Source organism: Empidonax traillii, unplaced genomic scaffold, assembly GCF_003031625.1.
Source record: "Empidonax traillii isolate 1590-97213 ecotype Southwest subspecies unplaced genomic scaffold, ASM303162v1 scaffold50:size1795014, whole genome shotgun sequence".
Classification (NCBI taxonomy): Eukaryota; Metazoa; Chordata; class Aves; order Passeriformes; family Tyrannidae; genus Empidonax; species Empidonax traillii.
Genome location: NW_020955243.1, coordinates 1,126,537 through 1,152,614, shown reverse-complemented (window position 1 = coordinate 1,152,614; position 26,078 = coordinate 1,126,537).

Sequence of the window (26,078 nt, the reverse complement as noted above, 5' to 3'; positions counted from 1 at the left end):
GCTCAATTCTCCCCCTCAGTGACTCTCTCAGCGCTTTTCCCCTTCCTGGTGTATGTGCCTCCCTTGAGACTGCCATGGATCAGCAATTCATATTCAGATAAACTGCTGCTTGCCCAGAGTTTGTTGCTGCTTTGGGATCATCAGCAGAAAAAGTGCCTGAAAACATTAATCATTGTTGTCATCATTATCACTGTGATTGCTGCTCATTCCCAGGAAAACAACAGAATTTTCTCCCACAGGAAACTCTGATAAACCATTAGAAAATATTTTTTATTTTATATAAGCTATTTATAAGAGGAATAACACTCGCTTCTTGCTCCTTTGGCTCATGGGGTCTCCAAGCGGTGTCTACAGGTACCAGCTACTGAGTGAAAACAGCATAAGGTAAATGGGAAATAGATGTCAGCAGTGCTTGTAATCATCACAGGCTCCTTTAACACATGTTTTTAATTGCTTAAAGAAAAAAAAAGAAAAGGGGGGAAAAAAAGAAATAAAACCAGTTATGAATAATCTAATAAGCTTCCCAACCACCTGTGAAACGTGGCTCCCCAGCTGCAGAGAATCAAACACAAGAATAGAAAACAGAGCGTTCTCCGAGGCAACACACATTCACATTAGATGCGCGTCATTCCAAAGCCACAGAAGAAAAATGCATTAGTGCCATTTTTTGGCTCAGGGCATACATGCCACTCGGTGAAAAAGTATCTTGGAGGAGTGTTTATTTAAGGAACACCAAGAATCTGCTTGAAAGTCAAAAGGTAGAGGGGGAAGATGGAAGAGGGAAACCTGCTCCTTGGCATGATTTCAAATGAAAAAAAAAACCATCATCACGAAAATCCCACATAGCATTTACTTGAGGAACTGCAGTCCAGCAGGCAAAATTACTCAGGAATAATTAAGCATGCTTCCCTGATATAAAGATATTTGGGAGCAAGTGTTCAAAGTTAAAACGCAGCGCTGTATAGGCACGGCTTTATTCAAGAAGTAATTTGTTTTCCTGGAATGAAAAGAGTGTAATGTTCGCTGCATTTTGGAGCCACCCAGCAAATGTCCTCCTGAAGCTGTTTTTCATGGGAAAGAGCTTTTACATGGAGGGAAAAAGGTAACATCCTGACATGGGGGGGGGCGGGGGGGGGCGGGAAAGTGAACTGTACTTTCAAGGCTGTTTTGACGTGTTTTTCTTCTACACTGAACCAGACTTCAAATACAGCTTCTTAACCACGACAGCTAAATGACCCACCCAGAGAACTCTTTTTCCACAAACAATATAGCGTCAGGAGAAGGAGCCTAAGAGGAAAAGCAAACACTCCTTAAAGCAACTGCTTTATTTGGATAGTTCTGAACCACTGGCATTGAGGGCAGGTTTTAAGTCGGTGGGCGTGAGGAGAGGAAAGCTCATGGTTTTGATTTGAAGTAGCCACATCAAAACCTGTTTAAGAGAAGGGAATGGCAGTATTTTGAAAAATACATCCTTCTTAAGGGGATGTTAGGGAAAATAATTCCATGGCCTGTTGAATGATAAAAGCCAACATGATGGCTGAGGAGAAAAAAAATGTGCCTTTAAGTGCCTTGGATAAATCCAAGATATACCTTCCCTGGCTGCAGCAGTACCTTTAGATGAAGCAAATTGTCATGCACACATGTTGCTCATCGGGAGAGAAGGGTCAGCTAGTAGAAATGGTATCAAAATGTTGCTCTTTCTTTCCCACCAACCTGCAATCATGCACACAGTGTCAGCAAGAAACTAAAAACTTACAGTCCCACCGTAAAGGGACCTGGAGCCCCATCCCACCTGGATGCGTCCACCCACCCACCCACCCAGCTCATTGCTGGTGTAGCAAAGATGGATAAGACACAAATCTGCACGCTGACAGCCATGGGATGGTATTGGATAATAACACTGAGGGGGACTACTGGGAAATTAGGACATTTCTTGCAGGCTTTTTCCTTGAAAGCCTGTGTCTTTCACATGCACTTCTGATAACTATATTATAAACCTACTCTGTGGTTTTATTTGACAATGGTATTTCGTATCCCATGTGACCACAATGTTGCATCTCAGATGGCTGTTTCTAGGCCCAAACAAGCTCTGCCTTTTATTTTGTGAACCATGTTGCACATTTCAGCAGATGAAGAAAAGCAAGGTATGATATCAGGCAGTTCTTCTGCACTGCCAGATGCTTCTGGGCAGATAGGGAGTAGCATAGACAGCAGCAGCAGATGGGTGATATCCCCACCCAAGTCCAAGTGTGGGGTGAGTGGCCATGGCATGGCTGGATTCACAAAGGACTTATGTACCAGCCCCTTCTCTGACGGGCCATGAAGTTTCTGGCTGAGGCAGCCAGAGATCAGCAGTGCACTTTCATGAAGGGTTTCGAGGTCCAGAAATGTGTTTTCATTCTGGTGTGGAACAAGAACCAAACTTTGCAAATTCATCCCTGAAATGTTTTTTTTTGTTGTTGTTGTTCTTGTTGCTGCCATTGAAACATCTGGTTTGAGATTGAGATGATCAGGGTTCTTATTTAGATTCTTCTCTGCTAATAAATTGACCCCAGAAACTCTGAAAACTTTCCCATGGAAATGTTATTAATGGGACTATTGCACTGCAAGACATTTTGGTTTGGATAGAACAGCATTTTCCAACAACAATGACAACAAATCTCATTAAAGTGTTTGAGCAGCTCCAGTCTCCAAAAGCACCAAGCGGCTTTTTGAGCATCTTCAGATCCTGCAGCATAAAACATGCAGCAACAAAGTAACATTCTTGTCACCCATCAGATAGGCAATAATTCGGTATTCACTTTGCATATCTGTAATGGACCTACATCAATGGAGCTTTGTTTGCAACAAATCTCTTACAAAAATGGGAAAAGGAAAATGCCATGAAATACCTCCAGCCTCTCAATGCCATTCAGCAAGGATGCATTTTGGTCATTAATCATCCACATTTAGGCAAGCAGTTAGAAAAGCCCAGCTGTTCCAGGCCACAATGCTTTCCTTTATTGCATTAAGTCTCCCTACTAACAAGACAACTTCAACACATAGTCTCCAAGAAGGGCCATAATGCCCTATTGCCAACGTGGTCATTGTGGCATTGTTTTAGATTGAAAAGTTCACGGACTTAATGCCTTTAAAAAAACCCCAGTTCAGCCTAATTATCTTCTGAAGAGTTTTGTACAGGAGGTATCTGGTTTCAAACCAGCTCTGTGTTTGCCTGGGGAGCTCCCAGGACATCATGGAGTCTCTAGGGACTGTGGAAGTGAGCTCTCTTTTTCCCCTAAAAACCTTCACAGAGAGCACATGCTGGGAGTGGTTATGGATACCACCCCAGAGATGTACGTTTGGGATAGGGTTGGATACGGAACAAACTCTGAGCTTCAAGAAGGTGGGAGCTGTCTGATGCACTTAACCTGTGCTTAGTGCCACGTCCTGCTACAGCACTGATGGATTGACACCTTATTCCTTCCCCTCCCAGTAATGTGTGCTGCAGAGCTGCTGCGTTTTCTTTGCTTTTCTCTAATTCAGGATCTTTTCTTCCCATGAATCAGACATCCTGCTTCCAGCCTTTTTTTTTTTTTCCCTGATACTCACACCCACTTCTCCAACAATGTGGTCCTTCTTCTTCCCACCGCTTGCCCTCCTACTCACCAGTGTCCAACCATACCCGTAGCTCCCAAGCCTGGGCTTTTTCAGGGAATGCGGTGCTGAGAGGGATTTAGGCACTGCCGAGCCTGTCATACAGTAGCATGCTGACCACTTCCAGGTAAAGCTCAACATATATTTTGCTGCATCTGGATGATGAGTATCCTCCCGTGTAGGACCTCACTTCCTCATCCTCGCCCCAGGACCAGGGCTGCACGTCTGGAGCTGCTCACAGCCACCCCCTCTTTTGGCAATATCTTTCCCCATCGATGCCTTCCAGGGAGTAAATCCACCACTGTTCAAACCCACAGCTTTGGAGTGGGTTTAAAATTTCCCAGGGCACATTCCTATGGCCTCTAGTTTCCAAACTCTCAGGAATTTGCCACACACACATATTCCTTCCCTTTATTTGTTTCTTCCAAGTAATTAGAGGGGGGATTGTTTGCTACCTGTCATACCTTGGTTTAAGCCATTTGGGAAGAAAGTGAGAAAAGAAAAAAACTGAAAAAAGAGGGACTTGCAGAGGATTAAGACTGCTGATTGTAGAAACAAGAGGAGGTATTTTAATGACAGGTTTAAGACTTGCTAAGTAACTGCCATGAGGATTATAAATACATTTTGTAACAGGGTAAGATTAAGAGATAATCCTTTAAAAAAAATAAAAATACAGCAAATGGATTTTTAGATGAAACGTAAACTACAAAAACACCAAAAGCCTTTGGAAATTCAGCATAAGAAAAGTTTTCCCTATTAATGTTGACTTTGTTAAACATTTTCAGGTCAGTGTCCTCGGCAAGATTAAGTTGGTGTGTCTTAATGGGAGGGGAACAACATTGATTTATACCTCGTTTGACTTGGGCATTTTTTAAATGGACTAACAAGCTCCTTGCCAAGGAACAGCCTGGCATTCTCAGCTACAGGGAGCATGGTCTGCAAGGAGCAAGCTGCCTTTCTTAGAAAATGAGCTCTTGCTCCTGAACAATGCCGTTATTGATACATAAATGTCATATGGAAATTTTGAGGACACTTGGGACCTTTCTCTTTCCTGACTCCACAAGACTTGATCTTAACCCTCGCCCAGCTGAATCTCTGACCAGCCATTAGCTTTTGGATTTGACCCTTTCATTCTGTATTCATCACAAGCAACACAGAAAAGGCTGTATTTTCACTCAGTATCAGCAGTGGGAATGTACTGGCTGTAACACCTTCCTCTTGGCTGTACATGTGTGGTTTTGTATCCACAAATCCATGTAGGCAGATCTCTGCTGACAGTGAATCAGTTTCTGAGCAGGTTTTGGGGCCCTGCAAGACCAGTTGAAGACTCAAATTCTAGTGCTTGGTGAGGAATGTGGCCACTGACATCTGCCAGTTCTAACACAAACCCAGCATCGATGGGAAGGACTGTACCTATTTGTTAGCGAGCAGAATGTTTTCCTTTCCTATCTTTTTAAAATGGCACTTATTCCAGTTCAAAAACAAGTATAATTTAGAAAGTAGTTAAAAGTGTTTTCAGGGATGTTATAGGCTCTTGAAGTTAAGTTGAAGCTGAGCTTCGCTAAGTCTGTTTTCCCATTTAAAAACCAGGCAGTCACTGCATGCAGCAGGACTTGGAGTCCGTAGTGGGAGTCTGTGGTCTAAAGCTTTGCTGAGCTTTGTCTTTGCAAGTAACACAATCTTTTTCCAAGAAGGATGCATTGATATTACCATACCTTGTAAAGTGCCCATGAATGAGACACCTCGGAAGCCTTTCACCTAAGAGCAGCAGAGAAAAGAGCACTCCATGGAAATAAAAATAAGAATTAACTGATCTTTTTTTGTTGTTGTTGTTAGAAACATCCTATTAGCTGTTTACAGTCAATTAACAGTAAGGGATGAAGATCACCGCCTGTTACACTGCGGAATTAATTCCAAAGTCAAAGGCTGCATCCATGGATGAATCTTCTCCCCATTTCAGACTAAGAGGCAAGACTCAAGCTATGTTGCTTCTGTGACATTGCATTGCATTTTGAGGCTGTAGAAGAAATTTCTAAAATTACAGAAAGACAGCAAACTGATTTAGATGAAGGGTAACATAGCTCAAAAGGAAAAAGTAGTTGGGACATAACCTTCCTCAAGACCCCCCTGGAATCAGTGCAAGCCACTTCACTTATCAGAACAGGTTTTGCAGCAAGCTTGTGGTTAAGTGTCCAGTTATGATCTTTGTTTGGTCCATGGCCAGAGAGAGGCAAAAACTGCTTTTTCTCCCAGAGAGGCAGTGTCTTGCCAAGTATCCCCACACAAAGAAAACAAACACACAGAAGGCACCATCACAGATACCTAGGGAGATAAGCTGCAAAAACATGTGCACTGGGCAAAAGTGCAAGGTGCAAAATGTGAGTTCATGATCTACATGTGTTCTTCACTCGGTTTTGTTTATTTTTGCTTGGTTTTGATGTGTTAAATTAAGGGATAGTTCATGGCTGTAAGTCATCTTCTTGCTGTTGGAAGCCAAATAGTGGGAAGCAGGTATCTTGCACATCAGAGGCCAGCTGTTTCACAGGAAGACTTCAAATGCTGGAGCGAGAACATGAGCAGTTGTTCCATGGCTTACAATGTTGAAGTAACTCCAAACTTGAAGGAACAAAAATTGCCCTATGTCTCAACTGCAGATTAGAAAGGAATGCTTGGAGCAGGACCAGCTGGTGCAGCACACAAGGTGGTAAGAGCGAAAGGACAATTCAGGAGGGAGGAGGGGAAAGATGGCACTCCCTTACCTGTCTCTTTTATGTGGGTAGCAGAGACATTCACTAGCCCAGCTGTGTCCCTACATATAGCTGGATGGCTGTGGAAGTCCTCTTTCCTGCTGCCATTGACAGGGGAAGGTATCCTTCACCCATGGCTCCTCTCTTCAAATCATTTTATTTCTCCCCTATCCTGTGCTCCCATCTGCAGTAACCCACACTTGGCCCTACTCTGCTTTTATGCTTATCTGATACTTCATCAGCTATTTTGGTTGGCCAATCAAGCCAGGTTGGATGGGGCCTGCACAACCTTGTCTAGTTGAAGGTGTCCCTGCCCGTGTTGGCAGGGTTTGAACTAGGTGATTTTTAAGGTCCCTACCAATCCAAACCATTCTATGATTCTATAATTTTCATCCAAGGTGATGCCAGATATTTCCTACTAAATCAGGGAGTCAGCCTATCTGTGTGCAATACACAGAGGTGGAAAGTCTTGTAAAGGCAGAAACAAAGAAGTCACATAACTGGGAGAAGAGGTGGATGCTCTCAAATGATACAAATGGGCAATGAAATATTTTTCTTTCCCTTTTCCAAGACATAGAATCAGAAATCATGGAATAGTTTGGGTTGGCAGGGATGTTTACAGATCATCTAGTCCAAACCCCCTGCAATTAGCAGGAACAACTTTAGCTAGATAAGGTTGCTCAGATTCACATCCAAGCCGGCCATGAAAGTTTTCAAGGGTGGGGCAGCCACCACCTCCCTGGCCAACCTATGCCAGTGCTTCACCACTCTCATTATAAAAACTTTCTTTCTTACATCCAGTCTGAATTGACCCACTTTTAGTTTAAAACCCTCATTCCTTGTCCTGTCACAACAGGCCCTGCTAAAAAAATTGTTGCCAGCTTTCTCATAAGCCCCCCCTTTAAGCAGTGAAAGGCTGCAATAACATCTGCCTGGAACCTTCTCTTCTCCAAGCTGAACAACCCCAACTCTCTCAACCTGCCTCAGTAGAAGAGGTTCTCCAGCCCTGTGATCTTACTGACAAGGGGAACTTGGGCAGCAACAGCGAGACAAAAAAAAAAAAAAAAAAATCAAACTTTCTACTGAATTTTCCCTTGCCACAGCAAAAAATCAGACTCACAGCTGTTAACATTTAAAGAACATCATCCTTTAAGTGTAGTGGAGCAGTAAAATCTCAAGGTTCTCACAACCTGGCTACTAGTGCCTCTGGCAACTGTGGTGTCAAGCACCAGGCTAAAAGCAGCAGCAATCAAAGCTAGAGGATGGTCAAATACTTCTGGTTTGCATTTCATTGTGATCACCATTTTTATCTTTGGTTTTGTAACAGAGCACTTAAGGAGACGGTGAAGAAACTGCTGGAAGCAAAAATCATGTCACACTGTTGGGCTGCAGAGACAGTGGCTGGGAAACCAAATATCATCCAGGGAGGGCTGGATTAAGTAATAAAAATGAAATATTATTACTGTTGTCCCCCACAAATAAACAGTGAACTTCTCAATTTGTTATTTATGGGTTTCATAGCTTCAACTGTTCTCTGGAAGTGTTTCCAAGTGCTGAGGTCCACCAAAGTTTACCATGAAGATAACTTCCCTCATAAAATTCCAGAAGTTAGATATTCATTCCTGGTTACTGAATATTCAGTTCCCCAAGCAGGAAACAGAGGGTTTAAATCATCAGTGGCACACTGGGACTTCAGAGGAATTAAGCTAAGCAGTTTTTTAACACGCCTTAGTCGCCAAAAGAGTTTGCATAAAATGCATACCAATAATGAAGGCTTTCATAGACTCATCCATCATTGTACACAGGGATTGAATACATCTGTTAATTTATTTCCGATGGATAACCCATTCTGTTCAGAACAAAAGAAAGGTCTCACTACCCTGCTTTTCTCAGCCATTGAGTTTTTTCCTTTTACATCCATCACAACTCATTGGTACCTGCGATATCAACAACCCACATTGCTAATGCACAACCCCACATCAAGGCTGTAGCTCTCCTGTATGTTTTCCCAAATCCAGTTTAAAGTCACAATGTACTTTATTAGCTGCAGACAGAATATTTAAATTCTAAATATTTTTTTTTTAAAAGTTCATCTTTTGAAATGGCAATTGGTGATATTCAAGCCACATGTTAACCACTTGTTTTTAGGACAGAGGTTGTACCTTAGTACAAACCTTTCTCTGTTTCTTGAAAAAACAACAATAAAACACCCTTTGCCTTTTATCCACATCTGGCTGCAGCAAAAACAGTGACCCATGGAATTCAAAATTTCATACTTCACTGCTGCAGGCGAAGTGCAGAGGTTACTCTTGCTGTGTTTGTGAAAGATGTAGCACTGTCAGAAGGAGAAGTGCTTATTGAAAAAACACACAGGGTTTCTGTTTCCAAAAATTATGGAATTACTTGGTGATAAGACACCTTTTAATGCCCTCTAACCATTTATGGGACTTCGTAGAGAATGGTTCTGTTAATTGTAAGACAAGAGTAAAGAGTCGATGTCAGATCTTACGCACGGAGAGTGCCACCACCACAGCTCGGACAATCTGTGTTGCAGAAGCAATGTCTCTCCAAGGGTCTGCAATTCCAAGGAAACTGTTAGACATAAATAGTAAAACAGTAGTAACCTTGAATTTAACTTTTATGCTAAAGATGTTGAAATACTATGATGACTCAAACTTCCTGCAAAGTCAAGGAGACAAGGAGTTATCAGGAGGAGGAGGAGGATGAATTTAAGTAATTTTCCCAATGCTGCCATCCATAGATCACCCTTCTGCATTCCCAAGGAATATCAAGTAGAACTGAAATTTGGTCTGGTTTGAGAAACTGGGAGTCATACTCAAATCCATATTCATCAAAACTCCTACTTTGTCAGGCAAAACAAGCTACCGTTGATACTACAAACCCTACGTGTGAGAGGTATGAGTCCAAAGACCACCACTATTATTTTATCATACCTTTAGTTTATTGCTGGAGGTGTCAAACTCATCCCTCATATTCTTGTCCTCTGGTGAAAGAGGTTCCCCTCCTGCTAGGCATTTTTGAGGGTAAGAAAGTACAGTTGGGTGAACACAACTCTATGGGAATAGAGATCGAAAAGTATCTGTCAGCCTCATTGTTCCCAAATCAGTTTTCTCCCAATATAGATGAATGATGGATTGGTAAAGCAGGCAGCTGTCCTTTGCTGCAATGGGATCCAGGATCATGTGCTGTGTGAGAAGTTGTGCCCTGGGAGAAGTGGGGAACAATGCTAGCACCTTTATCAGCAGGGAGCCTCCTCTGCTCAGGTACTCTGGAGCACCCTGAAGAAAGGCTATTGCAGTGTGACTGATACCAGGAATTCTGTACTGTAATGAGACCTCTTTGCAGTAGAGACAGGTCAGGAAAATGTACTTCTCCACAGTAAATGCAGGTCTTTGGAGACAGTTGCAACCAAATCCCTCTTCTATCTGTTTTCCACCAGTTGTATGGGAGGAGGCAGCAAAGTAGGAGCCGCAGCCATGGGCAATGACCTGTGTCCCAGGGCAGCCCTGTCTCTGTGCACAGAGATACCAGAGGATGTTGAGGCACAGCACTGCAACAGCAGAGGATGAGGAGCTGCCCAACATGGCCAGGTCCTTGCTCTGCTTTCCCCCAGCACATCAACTGCAAGATCTGTGTGCTGCTCCTTCCAAGGGAAATGTCCAATTCCCAAATCTGGTTTTGGCTGGGTCGCAAATCCCATCATCTTTCATGTGTGTGTAGGGAGGGGGTGGGGGGTGACTTTACAACTTTAATGATTGCAGAAAGATATTCATCTGCCGGTAGGACCTTTAGGAAGCACATTTCCTTCTGCCTTGCATGTGATTCTGAAAAACATTTGGTTGACATCTTTCTTTGAAGCTCCCTGAGCATCCTACGTATCTACAAAACCCAAGCAGAAAACCATTGGCAGAACCACAGTTTCACAATATTTTGATTAAGGAACAACTCGTCTTCTCTGCTTTGATGCTTCCCAGTCTGTGTTTCCTGGAGGCAGGATCTCAGCACTGAGAAGGCCATTGGACCTCATCCATTTAAAGAGAGAATGCTTCCTCTTCATGGCCTGAGCTCAGGAAAACACTCTGGAAGCAAGGTATGAAGCAGATATTTGTGCACTTTCCTTTCATGGTACAGACTTATAGACGTTTAAGTCCTTTCTTGACTTATCAATGTGAAGTTTCAACACATGCCACAATAACTACACTGAACATGCTTGAAATAGATGCAGGATGAGGACAGCTGTATGCTTATGCCAGCACATTCGTGCTTACAAATCATTATGCACTACAGTAACCTTTATAATTCAGACACTGACAAATGAAAAAAAAAACCAGCATAACAAGTCAAAAACTGCTTTATATATATAGTGTCATTGGCCTTTCCTATTAGGAGGAAGATCTGGGTAATAAACTCCCTATTATTTCTTTTAAACCCCCAGCTAAGTAATACACTGTATCATATTAACCATATGGAGGCTATGGCAGAAGTATTTCTTTCCGTTTGGATCACCTAAGAGTTAACCTAAGAGGAAGATAGAGCATGCTAATGACACCAAGCCCATACAGATGAATATCTGATGCTTTCCAACTCAATCACATTTGGTTTATATCAGCAGTGCTAAATTCCTCCATAATTCCCAAAATTGCATTCCAACTGGTTGACATCCACATTAGCTGGATGTTAATCCAGTTAAAAATAAATGCGAATTTTGAAAAGAAAATGAACTCATATGTGCTTGGAAAACAAACTATTGCCAGTTTGCTGTCTTTTGGGAGACATCAGCAGTCTTTCTTCCCCATTCCTTTCAAGACCATTTGAGAGGGCTGCTTGAATAAAGTGTCTTGAAACAAAAGACCCAAAGGAAAAGACAAGAGAAGAGATGACTCTCCAGCTTCTCTGAAGGTGACCTTCATCATCACCTCCAAACTAGGTCCTGGTGGCCTTGCCACCCATCCAGGTCTCTATCACACGTTATGTGAATTTCCAGCTGCGCCACTGCTGCTACGGTGTTGTTCCAGTTGCAGGGAAATGTGATTAATGAGAAAAGCTTTTTTGGTACACTACCAGTGTTTTTAAAGAGAAGTGTAATCACATTGGTATTTTTGCTTTCCTTTTCCCCCCAAGACCTGCTTGCCCATCTCTCCATCCATCCTGTTCCAGAGTTATCCATTCTAGCACCATCTGGTGAGTCCCAGTGATATTACAAGCTCCTTAAGAAAGCCTTAAACTGAGAGGAAGCCCCAAAGGTGCAAGAGATATTCACTCCTACATGGAAAAGCTCCTAGTGATGACATCTGAGCCTGCAGCTCTTGCCCCCCAGCCTCATTTACCTGCTCAGTTTGTTCCCCAAAACTCCCAGGCTTCCCATGCAATAATGCACAGCAGCATTTCCCTGAGTCTGCGAGGGGGCTGGCCCATGCTGGGATGGAGTCTGTGTCCCTGATTACAAGTGCTTTAATGTCCATTTCCCCATTCCTTTGATCCTGCCCATGGCATGCAGAAGAAAGGAAAATCTGGCTTTTGTCTGAAGCACATTTAACCCCGCTGCCCAGAAATAGGACCTTGTCAGTCAGTGGATTTCATGGGTGGATGAATAGGATCACAGCAGTCTTCAGTTCATTAAAAATAAAAGGCCATCCTAGCTCTTGCTTTATATCTATTAGGAAATTAATGTATTTAATGTCAGACCTTAATGGCAACAGAACATGGTACTGTTACTTTTATAAGACAAACACAAGCAGTAGCTAAATAGTTCATCAGCTCCTGAGCTGGGGAGGATTTCAGACAAGCTCCTGCTGCCCAGCTGGTACAAAATCCCCAATAATAAACCACAGATGGTACCACTGCAACCAGGGTCGAGCAGGCATGCTGCTAAATTGGTCTACAAGCAGCAGCCTCGGCCTTGGGATTGCACGTCCTTGTCTCCAGCCAGGATTTTCAGAGAAGTTTGATGGCAGGAGTCAAGCCTGGACATTTTTATTTTTATTCACTTTTGGTACTCCCAGAATCCAGCCTGATTTCAAACCTTCTGTGGGCACTTCTTCTTTAAAGGAACAAACCATTTTTCAGGGAAATGTCTGTGTCTTTGCATCTCTGTTTATAGCAGATGCTGATCAAAGTTTGAGTTATGCTGAGATAGTTTCCCTGTAAACCAGCGGTGTTGTTGAGCTGCAGGCTGCTGTGTTCAAATATAGTTCTCCAAAAACCTGCTTTGGCACTTGTTACAGGGTGGGTCTGCAACATGGTGTCTTTTCCAAGGAGAGGGCTGTGCCAGAAGTGGGAGGGAAGGGATAAATTGAGCCCTCTGAACTTTCAGTGCTGAGATTCAGGAGAAGAAAGGCTGATTGCCTAGTGTAGTGGTATCTGCTGCTGTCCTAGGACCTGTGTGCACATTGACTGGAGGGATGGATAGGGCAAGCTGCTTTTAATACACCCATGACATGGTTTTGTCTTCCCCTCTCCCGAGTCTATATTGCTGCATGACCTCATTACCACAGACATGATGGGCAACACTGATTTCAAACCGGAGGCAAAACAAGAACGACGGGGACATTTCTGGGGCTTAACCAGTTTTCCATTCAGGTCCCACCAAGGCCACCACAGCACGTCTGAAGAGCACCAGCAGCTCTCCCTGTTTTTGGTTGTGCACTACCAGTTCATATTCAAACCATCACAAAAATAAAAGAAGCACTTCAACAGTAGTTAGAACCAAAAGTTGTTTCCTTGCTTGTGCCAGAACTGCTGCACAGCAAGGGTAGAGTTTCCCTGAGCTAGTGTCAAGGTGTATGAGCAAACAGCTTGCTACCAGGAGGAAAATGGGGAAAACTGGAAAAGCCTTCATGATTTGTCTGCAATAAACAGGCTGGAATAATCTCTAGATAATTACTATAAGACAGATATGCCCCTCTGAAATTTTCTGGCTTGATTGTTGTTTGCTGTGTGCACCTATGGGGAGTAAGCAGTTTCCTTGTGATCTGTTCACTGATATAGCCATCTCTCAGATAAACAGAAACCCAGGTATATCCAGCAGACGGAGTTAAAACACTTCCAGCCATAAAACAGACGTGGTTTTAGCTGTGAGTGTACTTATCCACTGGGGCTGTCCCAAGGGATGTGGTTTAAGCTTCCTTGAAGATTTCCAGCCAAGGTTGGGTGTCAGTCCCAGAGCATCATTCCATTCCTGCATGTGGGCTCGACATAGCACTGCAGGAGATGTAGGCAACCAAAAGCAATCCCTTGTGATCTTAAAATAGGCAGCTCTAGGAGGGATCTGATCTTGGAGTTCATGTGTTGATATGTCAGCACTGAATTAAGCTGGAGTTCAAATCTTCCCAGTAAATCCAGCAAGTGTTAACATTTCTTGATGTTAATTAAAACACTTAATATGACTTCAGAAAGGCTATGGTTATACAAGCAAGACTCAGCCTGGCACTATCCAATAGGATTAAAAGGCATGATGCCTAATCCTTCATATAGTCCTACCTACCATGTCTGGATTGGGGTGAGAGGAAGGTGTCTGTCAGCACTTGCTTTCTGTGATCGCATAGATTTTTCACTGACAGAGAGACAGAATCACATCTCTCCTGTGTGCTTTAACTGAAAATAGCTAAAACATCTGATTCATACTTAGCCTAATTATGTTAATCCTAAAACAAATAATCCCAGCTCTTATGTTGTCAGGGTGTAATTTTGCTGTTATTTCAAAATCACAGAAAATGGAGCTGGAAGGGAGTTCAGGAGGTTATGTGGGTGCCAAAACCTCTCTGAACCATCCCCAGAAGGTGGAGGTTTTGCAGCAGTGGCAAATCTACAGTTTGCCCCAAAAACCCATGCCAGAACATCCCTAAGTCTCTTTTACAGTTTTTAACCTAGGTGTCTTTTGCTGAGATTTCTTTCTTCATTGCTCTATGGACATGAAGCCAGTTTATTAATTTCCTTTCTATCTAAATATTTGAGTTACATTATCATGACTTAACCCTCCAACCACCCTGCTCAGGACATGAGCTTGGTTCTTGTAATTTTCCTGCAGAAATCATTTTCTAAATTGCTCATCATTCCTTGCTCCAGCAGACTCCCAGTTCCTTCACTGCTCTCCCCAACTGTCCTAGAGAAATGCCAGATTTTGCCTTTTCCACAAAAAATCACATCCTTTTTATTTCAGATGGAACCTCACTTTGTCCAGATTGGGGCTCTAATTTCTTCCATGAATGGGTTTAAAACACCTCTTGCCTTGTCAGCACCTGAGCATTGTTGTTTGAAATTACTCTAGGCACAAGGGAAATTTTTTTTTTGTTATTTTTGGATTTTATGAATAACCAAACAAAGAGAAAACCCAAACAACCTTGTTCTGGGTTCCCAAACCACCTCGAGTGTTCAGTATCGATGGTGACAAGGGTAGGTTTTTCCAAAACTTATCCAGCACCTCCAGGCTTTGGCTTCCTCTGAGTGATTAGTCCTGATGATAGGAAAATGTGCCTTATTTCAAGCCAGGGTTCACCCTGAGCACTTAAGGCTGTTGCATTCTCCCTCAATGAGTATCAGGATGAAGGAGGACTTCCCATCACTGGGACAAACGAGTCCCACATGTACACAGAAAGACAATAGTCCTTGGCTAACACAGCAAAAACCACCCAAACCCCTGAGAGTTTCCAAACCCTGATCAAACACCTTGTGCCCACTGCCAAACCTTTGGGGCTCTGAATAAATTTCCTTTAGCTCTTTTGTAACCATGAGGGCACTAAAGTCAAGAAGAACCTCACAGCAAGGAGAAACATTTCTAAGCCTGCTTCTAAAATAAAATTAGATCAGCCTGTGAAACGGTTTATGTGAAGTGCCAGCAGGCAATGGGCATTTTAATCTTATAACCCATCCATCAGACAGAAGCAACACTAAAGCAGCATCTGGTAAGAGAAAAAAGTAAGGAAAAAAAAGTAAATACTACATTTGTGAATCACTGCTGCACTGTGGGAGTAAATGCACAGAGGAGTAAATATTACACAATATTGCATTTGGAAGAAACTTTTCCAAAACAAAAGATCTAGTCTGCCACTGGAGCTCGAGGGTTGCAGCTCAGCTTTGCAGAGCTGGGTCCTCTGTGTCCACAGCACTGAGTTGGGACACACATACATATCAGCATCTGTCATATATGTTATTACCCCAAACCAGACAGATCCTAGCAGATCTCCTGCTTTCCTAGCTATGCATGAGAACTATTCAAAGCCCAGCAAGCCCTTACCATGGTTTTGATGTACAGCCATAACCCAGGTTTGCCTGGTTTGCAAATCAGAGTGAACTCCAAGCTGTACTGGGATGAGTCTCCTGTTTCCCACCACCCTGCAATAACACTAATCCACTTTAAAAGCTTCAGTCTTTACCACCCAAAAATCAGCCTTGTGATTTTTTTTTTCTCCTTTTATGCAATAGTAGTATATCCCAGAGCCAAAAGCCATCTTTGCTTCCAGGAAACAACAAAAAAAAGTCTTAATTGAATTAATTAATTCCATGTGTATATCTGAAAGGACATTCATCTCAGCAGCTGATTGATGTGCTGCTCAGTGAAACCTACTTCCACCACAGCCTTCTGGTCTGGGGGTTCTTCTAGAAGCTCTCTATGCTTTAGACACCATAAATGCTGATGTGCACCACCACAGCTAAAAGGAAATTCTGAGTCCTGGAAACGTACATGGGAGGGGTATTCCTGCCAAGCCACTGACTGCTGGGTCGTCAGCTGCCTCAGCCCTGCCTGGGGAGAGCAGACAGCCAAAGTAAATGCCTATGCTAGGAGTGAAGCTGTGTTTTGGGATTCATCAAGGTGAGATGCTTTCTGGGTGATATGAAAAGCTAATCTACACATGGAAGCATGCATAAGAATAAAGATTATGCATGAAATTATATCAGGTGGAAGAAAAATGCAAGGCACAGAGCCAAGATCAAGAGAAAAAAAACACCTCCCTCTGGTATATTACTGTGCAATTAGGTACATGTGAAAGGTGGCAGGTGAGGATCTCTCTTGCTATGAAACCCTGTAACAAAGAAACCCTAAAAGCCCAGTAAACTGTTCCCATATGACAGTCCCTAAATTCCAAGACACGACCCATGTTCTGTCTTCAAAGATACATCTGTGGAGTGCACAATTCTTTTTTTTTCCCCTGTCACCATCCTTGAAAACTCCCCAGTCATGCTGCCGCGTTAAACCAGCCACGATGCATTTGTGAGGAATGTGTTTGCGTGCTGTCTTCTTACACGGGAGGAAAGCATTTTTGGGAGGCCAGGACGGAACACGGGATGAGAGCAGTCCAAGAACAGAAGTCACGAACCCACATTGCTCCACCACCAAATAATCTGTACCACTGGGGGTCCGCTTTCCTGCTATCCACCCCCTAATTAATACAGTTAGGCCCTGCTATAATTCCACACTGAAATCACAGCCTGAGCCTAAGCCTGCTCCCATAGATATCACTGGCAAACCTGGATTTTGGACCACAAATAATCTCCTTCACCTGACCTTCAACACATAAGGGAGTTAAAACTTCTCTGTCTCTGGCTTTCTCTTCTTTCCCTGCCAAAAGCTGTAAGAGGCCAAGAAATTTGCACCTGAATTGTCACCAAGAGCTGCTGCAAATGCCATGCATAGCCCTCAGCATGTTAAATGCATAAAGGACATTTTAAGGGAGGTATCATTTAATGAGAGTATAATAAGGGGTTTCCAAAATTAATAACACAGGAAAGGTTTTTCATGGAACCAGAAGCGTGCTGCATTTTCCAGTGATGTGCCTGCTGCACTCTGTGGAAAACCAGCCTGAGCCCAGACTTTGCCGCCTCTGCTTTGATGTGGGTGATTGGTGTGCCCACAGTTTCTCCTCCTGCCCAGGCACTGCTGCGTATCTGCCACAGCCATGCAGCACTAGTAGCAGTAGGATTCACCAATCTCCCCTTTACTTCTCCCAATTTCGTATTTTGAGGAATCTCACTGGCTTCAAGTGGCAGCAAGTGCATGTGTGGCAACAAGGGATGGAAGTCAAAGCCTGACTGTGGGTTGCAGGCACCCATATCTCAGTTTCAATTCAAACCACTTTGATGCTCCCTGATGTCCTAGGATATCAGTATACAGTCCTCTTAGTTCTTTTTCAAAGTAGACAGATATTTGTGTCATTTGGTTTAATGAGCAAAACCTTTCATTTTCCTAATTCTGGTCTTCCACTGTAGGGGGTGAGGGGGGGGGTGGTCTGCACGGCTGCATCAAGATCTGAGTTGTTTTACATTTCAAACACCATCACAGAATAATAAAATGGGTTTGTTGAAACAACAGAGTCCAAGAGTCTCCACGAAGGCAGCTCATTAGGGCCAACTTGCCCTTCCTACCATCACTGGCACAGAGCAGCTTGAGCAAAGTCAAATTGTGGCGAATTGATGTTAATTCTGCATTACCACTGAAAAAATTGATTTGAAATATGTGGACTTTTTCTGCCTGCAAATGGCATTTTTCCTTCACTAAAATCACTAAAACAACCTCCCATTGGAAGGGGGCTCAGTGTTTGAGCATAGATGTATTGAATGTTTGAAAGCAGCTGATTTAGTTATATTAGTTCTACTGAGATTTAGCATATTTATAACAAATTTTTCAGTACTTTCTTTTTGGATTTAAATGAAACCAAGGGTGTTGTATTGTCTGCCCTGTTATGATGGCAGAAAGAGGGAATAAACACGGTCAGAATCAGGCCCAAAGATTTCTGATACATTTAAGATACATTTTATGGCTAGATTTTCCTTTTACTTCACCTGGTTTTTGCACCCCAGAAGCAAGGAAAGAAACATCTTTATAAGAGAGAGGAGATCAAGCCTGGGTTAAAGAACCAGATGCCATTTATTCCCAGTCTGGCAAATGACCCCAGAGTATATGGTAAAAGTGTGAATAAAACGACACAGACCTCCTCACCAGAGACCAGTGAGTCTGTTTATTTATTCAGCTTATACAGTCCTTGTTTTATACTTGGATGCATATGAATAACAACACAATTTTAAGCCTGTGCCAGCTGGTTTGTTTAAGACTCTAACTACTTTTACACCCAGGGCATGTTGAAAGAAGTGGAAACGCCTTCCCACGATGAAACCAACCCACCCACCAGTCACCATCAGAGAGCTCTGGCCCCTCTTACCCTCACCTCATTCTTAATGAACTCTCTCCCCTTTTTCAAGCACTTTTACAGATGATGTTAACATGCTTAAAGAGCTTTACACAAATGACCAAATATATTTTAATAATTTCCTTGTGTTTTTTAAATGATACTTCCAATAGATCTAACATGATATTAACTGAACCATTTTTTCCCATGGTTTTGCTCCTTTCTTGAACATTTTTCCCACTGCACCATGCATTCAACTGGACCCATCTCTTTCTCCTCCTTCTCCTTTGCCCTGCATCTTTCCCAGTACAAAACCCTCCCGTCAGCTGTGGTCCCCAGAGCTGTATTTTCCATTCCAAGCCCTGGATTCTAGCAGTGGTGCTATGATGGAAAGATAATGACTTTTTATATTTGGCCTTTAAGAAGTCTTATGAGGTTTTCAGGTAAAGGAAGGGTGCAATTATCGATAGCTTTAACTTTTGCCAGCCCCTTTATGCAGCTACAATTTATTGCTTTGTATTCTTGCTGCCCATGGATGGACATATCCTATTTCTTCTCAGCCTTTCATGCCTCTAAACAAAGGAGAGGTCTTGATGCCACAGGTTTTTTTTCAATCTCCTATATAGATAACTTTGCCTTCACAACTTACAACACTTTTGAGATATGAGGATTTGACCTGAACCAACTGTTTCATTAAACAGGACGTGTTTTTCTGACAATTTTTCCTGGCAATCCCAGCAAGAGCCCAAAGTCCCAGGCCTGTCTGTAGACATTATCTGTTCTCTTGGTCCTTGGTGTGACAGGTATCATCTGCCCTTGCAGCACATTCCCACTGTGGCTTTCCTGCATCCAGTGATGGGACCTATGGGGCAAGGGAGGAGATGAAAGCAGCTGGGCATGACCCACTGTGGGGTCTCCCATACACGCAATGGGGGAGTGTCCTGGCAAGCTCATCTTGCTGAACTTGAAAGTAAAATAATTTGATTGCGATTATTCAGCGGAGTAACTTGAACAAAAATGCCCATTTTCAGGAAGCTGCACACAATATGGTCAGGGTGACGGTGGGAAAACACCTCAGTAAAGTATTAGAGGGATTTGTATTCACCAATGCTCATGACCAGAAAAAAGACTGGATCTGAACTTTTTTGTTTCCACTTATCCCTCCCACTTACTAATCCAGAGTTTCTAACATTTATAATATTCTGCTGTATTATTAGGCATTAGGTTAAGCTTATAATGAACGTGGTATGAGATGTACATGGTGCAGCATATTAGGAATGGCTCTGATTGACGGTGCCGTGCAGTGATGACAGCACAGTGTTTTGCTTTCATTTTTGGAGACTAAGTGGCTTACATGTGGTCCCATTTAAAGGATGTCTGGGTGGCAGCTGCATTCTCCTATGTGCTTATGAGAGGGAAATGAGCTTTTCAGTCCTGAAATACTCCAAAAAAGAGTTATGTAAAAAGGCTGCATGCAGCTATTGATGGGGGGAAAAATATCCTCTCCAGACTATGTGACTTCCTGTTTACAAAATGCAAACGGTTTTGACATGGCTCTGAAATGTCACGCAAAACTTTTGATGCTTTGCAGACCAGTGTCCAGCTTGGGATCAGAATGACTTTTTGAGAGCACTGTCCTTGAAGAGTGAGACTACTTTGAGGTTACACATCTGAAATTGCCAGTCTGTTTTCCAGACTGCATCCTCACTCCTTAAACACCTCCTATTTAGGGATAGTGTGCCCATAGCAATACCCTTTTAGTGATGGGCAGCCTGTTGTCCTTGTCTGAGAGGCAGCCATATGCGACTTCTTTCTTTTCCATTTCCAGACACTTTGCACTTTAGAAACAATGTAGCACTGAAAAAAAGATCAAACCCATACATTTGATATAGAATTAGGATGGGAAAAAGCAATTCTAATTTTACATGCAGGAAAAGGGATGAGATCATTCAGTTTCTCGACAAAAAGAGAGAAATTACGCTAGTCTGGGAAATGTTGTGAGCAGTTACAGCTCAAGTTTTGCCAGAGGAGGTTTAGAGTGGCCATTAGGAAAAATTTATTCACTGAAAGGGTGGTCAAATACTGGACCAGGCTGCCCAGGGCAGTGGTGGAATCACCAACCTTGGAAGTTTTCAAAAAGAGTGTAATGTGGCACTTGGGGACATGGTTTAGTGGTAGACAGGACAGTGGACATGGTTGGAAAAGATGATGTTAGAGGTCTTTTCCAATCTTCTGTGTCCCGTGAAATGTCTCTCTGCATCAGAACCAAGAGATATTTATCTCTATTACCGTGTAAGGGTATTTGAAAACCCATGTGGAAGCCGATGGTGGGAGCTGTAAAAAAAACCTCCTGCAGTTCCTCCTGTGGTTGAGTAGGACCTGATATCATATATCTCCTCTCTTTTCTTGGATGCTGGCAAGCAGTATTTTTATGCTTTTTCCTTTTCTATGGCATATACTGTCCCCACAACTCAGCATTCATTTGCCAAGGGGAAGCCAAGGTCAACTGAGGAACTCTCAGCAGAGCTGAGGAGTGAATGAATAGGCAAACAAGTCCTGCCAAGACAAGATGGTCACTGTAAGTGGAGTTGTGGCATCAAGTGAAAAAGTACAAGGAGTTTGCCAATGGAGGGCTGACCCAGCAAGATGTTGGTTTATTTATACATTTCACTGTATGCCAAAAGTGTGCACTGTGCTGTGTTTCCTGAGGGGAGAGAAGGGTGGAAGGAACTAGGGGGACCGTGTGATGAAAAATATATTCTGTAAAACACATGATAGGGCTGTACATTCAAGACCTGGACACTGAATTCCAGGGGAAAATCCCTCAAGGGACACTCAGAGGTCTCTGTCTCCTGCTTAGGAATCAGCATCTGACAGTGCTGAGAGTTGGTGCATAAAGTATTTATTACATCTGATACCCAGGAGGAAAATGAGCTCATTACTCCTTTTTCCTTACATGGTCTTCCCATCCCTGGTGCTGCATGTGGATGTTAAATGCCATGCTCCCTGCTGCACCTGCCACACCACTCAGGACACCCACAGGTGGAGTACACATGGTTTTCCCCTGTGACCCCAAAGCTGAGCAGCTCTGTTGAGTCTCTACAACTGAAGGGCCCTCATATTTGGGATAAATTTCCTTCCCCTTTCAGCCACCTCTGTGGTACAAAGGGAAGTGGATAGGGAAGGAGATTAAGTGTCTGTGGTACGAAACCCACACCAGTTTGGATCTTCCCTCTCACAGATCAGTAAGGATAAACCAGACATAACTAATTTTATTATTTCTTCGTGATTTTTGTTTGCATTGTTGTTTTGCTTGTTGTTGGACTCGTTGCTCTGATAAGCTGTGTCTGTGAAGCAGTTAAACATGAGCATTTGTCTTCAGAGGGCACAAGTTACTGTTTGTGCCATTCCCGTTGTGCACACGATGTTCCTTAGATAGTCAGAAAACACACAGTGTCCACAAAAGCTAAATTTGCTTACTTTTTTTTATTTTGTGGAGGGGGTTTTTTTCAGCATTAGAAGGCAGGCATAGAGAAGAGGAGGTCCCTCTCAGGCTCCTAGCTGCTGTCTGCTCCCTAAATAACACATTAATCACCCGGACAATGTAACTGAACTCCAGGCTGCTGCCTTCTGCCTTGAAAAATGTACTTTCTTCTCTGAAATATCAGTATCTGTGAAGTAAGGCTGTTGTCATTGTATTTTCCTGAAATCTGACATAGTCTGGGGAGTTTCTCCTCTTGAGAGCACTGACTGGATCCAAGGGCTTGTCTGAGGAATGAATAAAATCTTGACTGCTGATAAGCTGAGGAAGAGTGCAGTGCTCTGTCCTCCACCACCCCTAACCTGGATGAACCTTGTGTTATGGTATAGACAAGTCCTGCTTTGGTTCAAAGCAGCTGTTTTAAGAGTTTAAATTGACTTTTGACTTTTTTCACCCTGACCCCGTTGCGTTGCTGCCCATACCACCATTAAAGGGCTATCTAATTCCACTCAGGGCCATGTGGGTTTCTCAAAGTGCATAAAATGTCAGGCAGAGACAAATCAGGAATGGTCCAAACAGAGTATTAAGCTGTGTATGAGGAAAACATCCTTCTGCTGACAAATCCCAGATCCAGCCTAGCAAGGTTACTGACAGAGAAGTCAAACCAAAGCATGGCCCGTGTTGCATGGGGGGTCTCAGATGCAGTACACCACCACAGGGCTCAGTGAGAAGAGGAGAGACATGGCCGTGTGGTGTCCTAAAAGATTGTGACAGCCATGGGCTGGCAGCAGACTAGTACAGTGAAGGATAATTGGGGAACCTGTTCTTCTCACAGAAGAACCAAGAGGAACAAAACTGAAAATAAATTTTTAAAATGAGTTTTCATCCAGGTCTCAGAAAAAATAATTGCCTACAAAAGCATTACCTTGCTAAAGGCCTGCTGGGGTCAAGGAAAGAACATGTCTGTGTGGTTTTAGGGTGTAATATCTGGTGAGAAAAGGAGATAAGGGGGAAAAGGGAGAAGGAGGAGGCACTAGGGAAATCTGGAGGCAGACATCAGTCTCTCAGAGGTCCTGTTTTTTCCCCCAGGCTCTGTGCTTTGGGGGATGGAGAAAGCCACACAGGTCTCACCTTCCATTTTCCAGGGCTGCAAGTCTTAATTTAAGGTGGCAGCTAAAATTGTTTCCTCTAGACTGACAAACCCACCAGGCTGGAGACTGAGACATTTTGCAGTGAATGACACTTACTGTGAGTGAAAGGCTGTTAGAGAAAGAGACAGCTGATTTAGCCTGTTGACCTGTTGCAGAAGAAAAGAGGTAGCCAAGAAAGAAAAAATACTAACAACAACATGGTGTTTGTAATAAAAAATGACAAAGGGAGGCAATGTTAAGTGGAAGCTACTAAGTGGGCTTTGTCTTCTTTGGAGTAATGCTTCCCCATGGATGGTCGTGCAGCAAAGCATCTTGCCACAGTGCCAGGCAAGACTTGGGTGAACTGAGTCCTTGTGTCCTTTAGAAGTGACACAGGATGTAATGCAGGATTCCTTTAACCCTGAGTGACTCCTAACACCTTCCTGGGGATACTGAGGAGACAGCAAGGCAGTGTGCAAGGAAAACCCATTGTTCAGATGCACAAACATCCACTCATCTATCGTGATGAATCTACTTCATGACCCCACCATGCCTGCCTCAATCAATCTTCATTTGGCTTTGAACATGGATAGATGACTCAGAAGGTTTTCATTATGGCAGTGCCATCAGCCCATCACAGATGGGCTGTGGAAAATTCCCCCATCACCCTTATCTCTTTATGCTTAAATGGTGGCTGGGCATTGCTGTTTTTCACACTGCCAGGGGAAGGATCAGGCTAGGAAGGGTGATCAGAGATCAGCACACTTGGAGGGAGTAGGGAACAGATTTTCCTCACCATTTCTTGCTTTTAACACTAACAACCAGGTAATGCCTCCAAGTTCACTGCCTCCCACAGCCAGGCCTGTGTTTGTGGTTAGTGCTGAAGTTCATCCTGAGGAGCAATTCCAGTTTCTTACTATAACACTATAATACAAAAAAAAGATAATAGACATGATTATTTAGTGCAGTGAAAAAACAATCTTCCACATTTGATGAAAATGAGACCCTTGCTCTACCAAAAGTTATGAGTGTGATGCTGATGCTACTGAGCGAAGCTGGATGTTCTATATAATGCAGGTAGCTGTGCTGGAGGGTTTTTCTGGCCCAAAAGTGGATTAACAACTCTTTTAAAATAATTTCTTTTTTTTCCTGTGTATTAGAAGAAGCTGAAATGAGCTGAAATTAACTCAGGGAGTACCCAGGGAGTATTCACATCCCTATGGTGTTGTGCTGCCAGCTCGTCTCACTGCCAGTATTAAACTGGCAGCATTTATTGCTTTACAGCAATATCTGTGGACCTCCTGGTGCTGATGTGCTATAGGCCACTTGCTGCCTTGCTGACCACTACTTCCCTGCTGATTTCCCATCTGCTCCACACAGTGGTCAGACAAACAGAAATTTCTCATTCCCAGCTTACTTGCCAGCAAAAACCAATGGCTGTATGACATTTCCCTAGGGCAGAGGGGCTGCAGAGCTGCTCAAAACCACCTCTGCTGTGTTTTAGCAAGGGCACCCTCCATTTGTGCAGCACCAGCAGTGCAGAGGGCCCAAGTGCTTCCCTGGCAGGGCAGCTTTTGCTGTAGTGTATGCCCAGGCTGTAAAAAAACCCCACTAGAATGCTTTGTTACCCGGCGTCAGGCTGTGATGTACTTGTTCAGAGCAGTGCTGACAAGAGACTGCTCTGACTTCTAGGGAAGGGCACTGCCAGAGTATTCACTCAGCTGTGCTGCTGAGTGGCAGCGTGTTGTTCTCTACAGCAGCAGAAGGGGAAGGATAGTGTTTGCTGCAGCTCCAAGCACTAACACTGCCTTGTGTCAGGATTTGTGTCAGGATCTTTTGGTCCTTGATCCAAGTTCCAGCAAAGAGAAATACCTCACATAACAATTATTATCATCATTATCATTTTCTTTCATAGAGTAAAAAAAAAAAGCCAAACCTTTCCTCAGCTGAGTCACAAGATGCTGCAAGTGCAGTCTTTTTAACAGGTAAATATGTAAAAATTAACAGTCTAGTATTTTCTTAGACGTTCTGATTATTTATGAGACTCGTGTGGCTTAAGCCAAATTTGCTGGTGGAAAAAATGTACAGCTCCCACAGGCTGGAATGACAATGTTTTGCTGAGCTCTGAGTCAGAGCCCTTGATAACAGGGAACCAATGATACGTTTGGAGCTGCACAATCCAGAGGCTAAACAGCAACTGCAGACCAAAGAGCAGTTCAGTGCTGCTGGGCAGACCACAAGTTCATTGCAGAGCAAGTCTCATCGTGTTGTTTAGTGGCAGTTCAAATGGAAGCAAAACATTGGCAGGGACCCACTCTAGAGAGGATGAAGGGATGCTCACAGTAGAAGATGCCTTTTCCATGGCTTCAGCTTTCCTGTGAGAGTTGTGAGATGCTGGCACAGGTTGCCTGGAGAAACTGTGGCTGCCCCATCCCTGAAAGTGTTCAAGGCCAGGTTGGATGGGGCTTGAGACAACCTGGTCTAGTGGAATGTGACGTTGACTGTGTCAGGGGGGGTTGAGGTGGGCTTTAAGGTCCCTTCCAACTCAAACCATTCTTTGATTCTATGATTCTATAATCATCTTCAGGACATCTCAGATGCATCCATGCTAATAAATGAAACATGACCAGGGCCAAACATCCCACAGAGGCCTGTGCTAGTCTGTACTTTTACACTGTTCACATCCTACTGTTCTGCCATCAGACAGGCTGCCCAGTGCTTCTACTGGCAGTTCAGCATGAGCGGAAGAAAACACGAATCGTGAAGACTGTGGATGTTGTCTACCTAGACTTCAAGAATGCCTCCAGCATTCTCCTGGAGAAACTGTCTGCTCTTGGTTTGGATGGCTGGACTCTTTGCTGGGTAAAAAACTGATGGTAGGGCTCAGAGAGTGGTGGTGAATGGAGATGCAACCAGCTGGAGGCCAGTAACCAGTGGTGTCCCC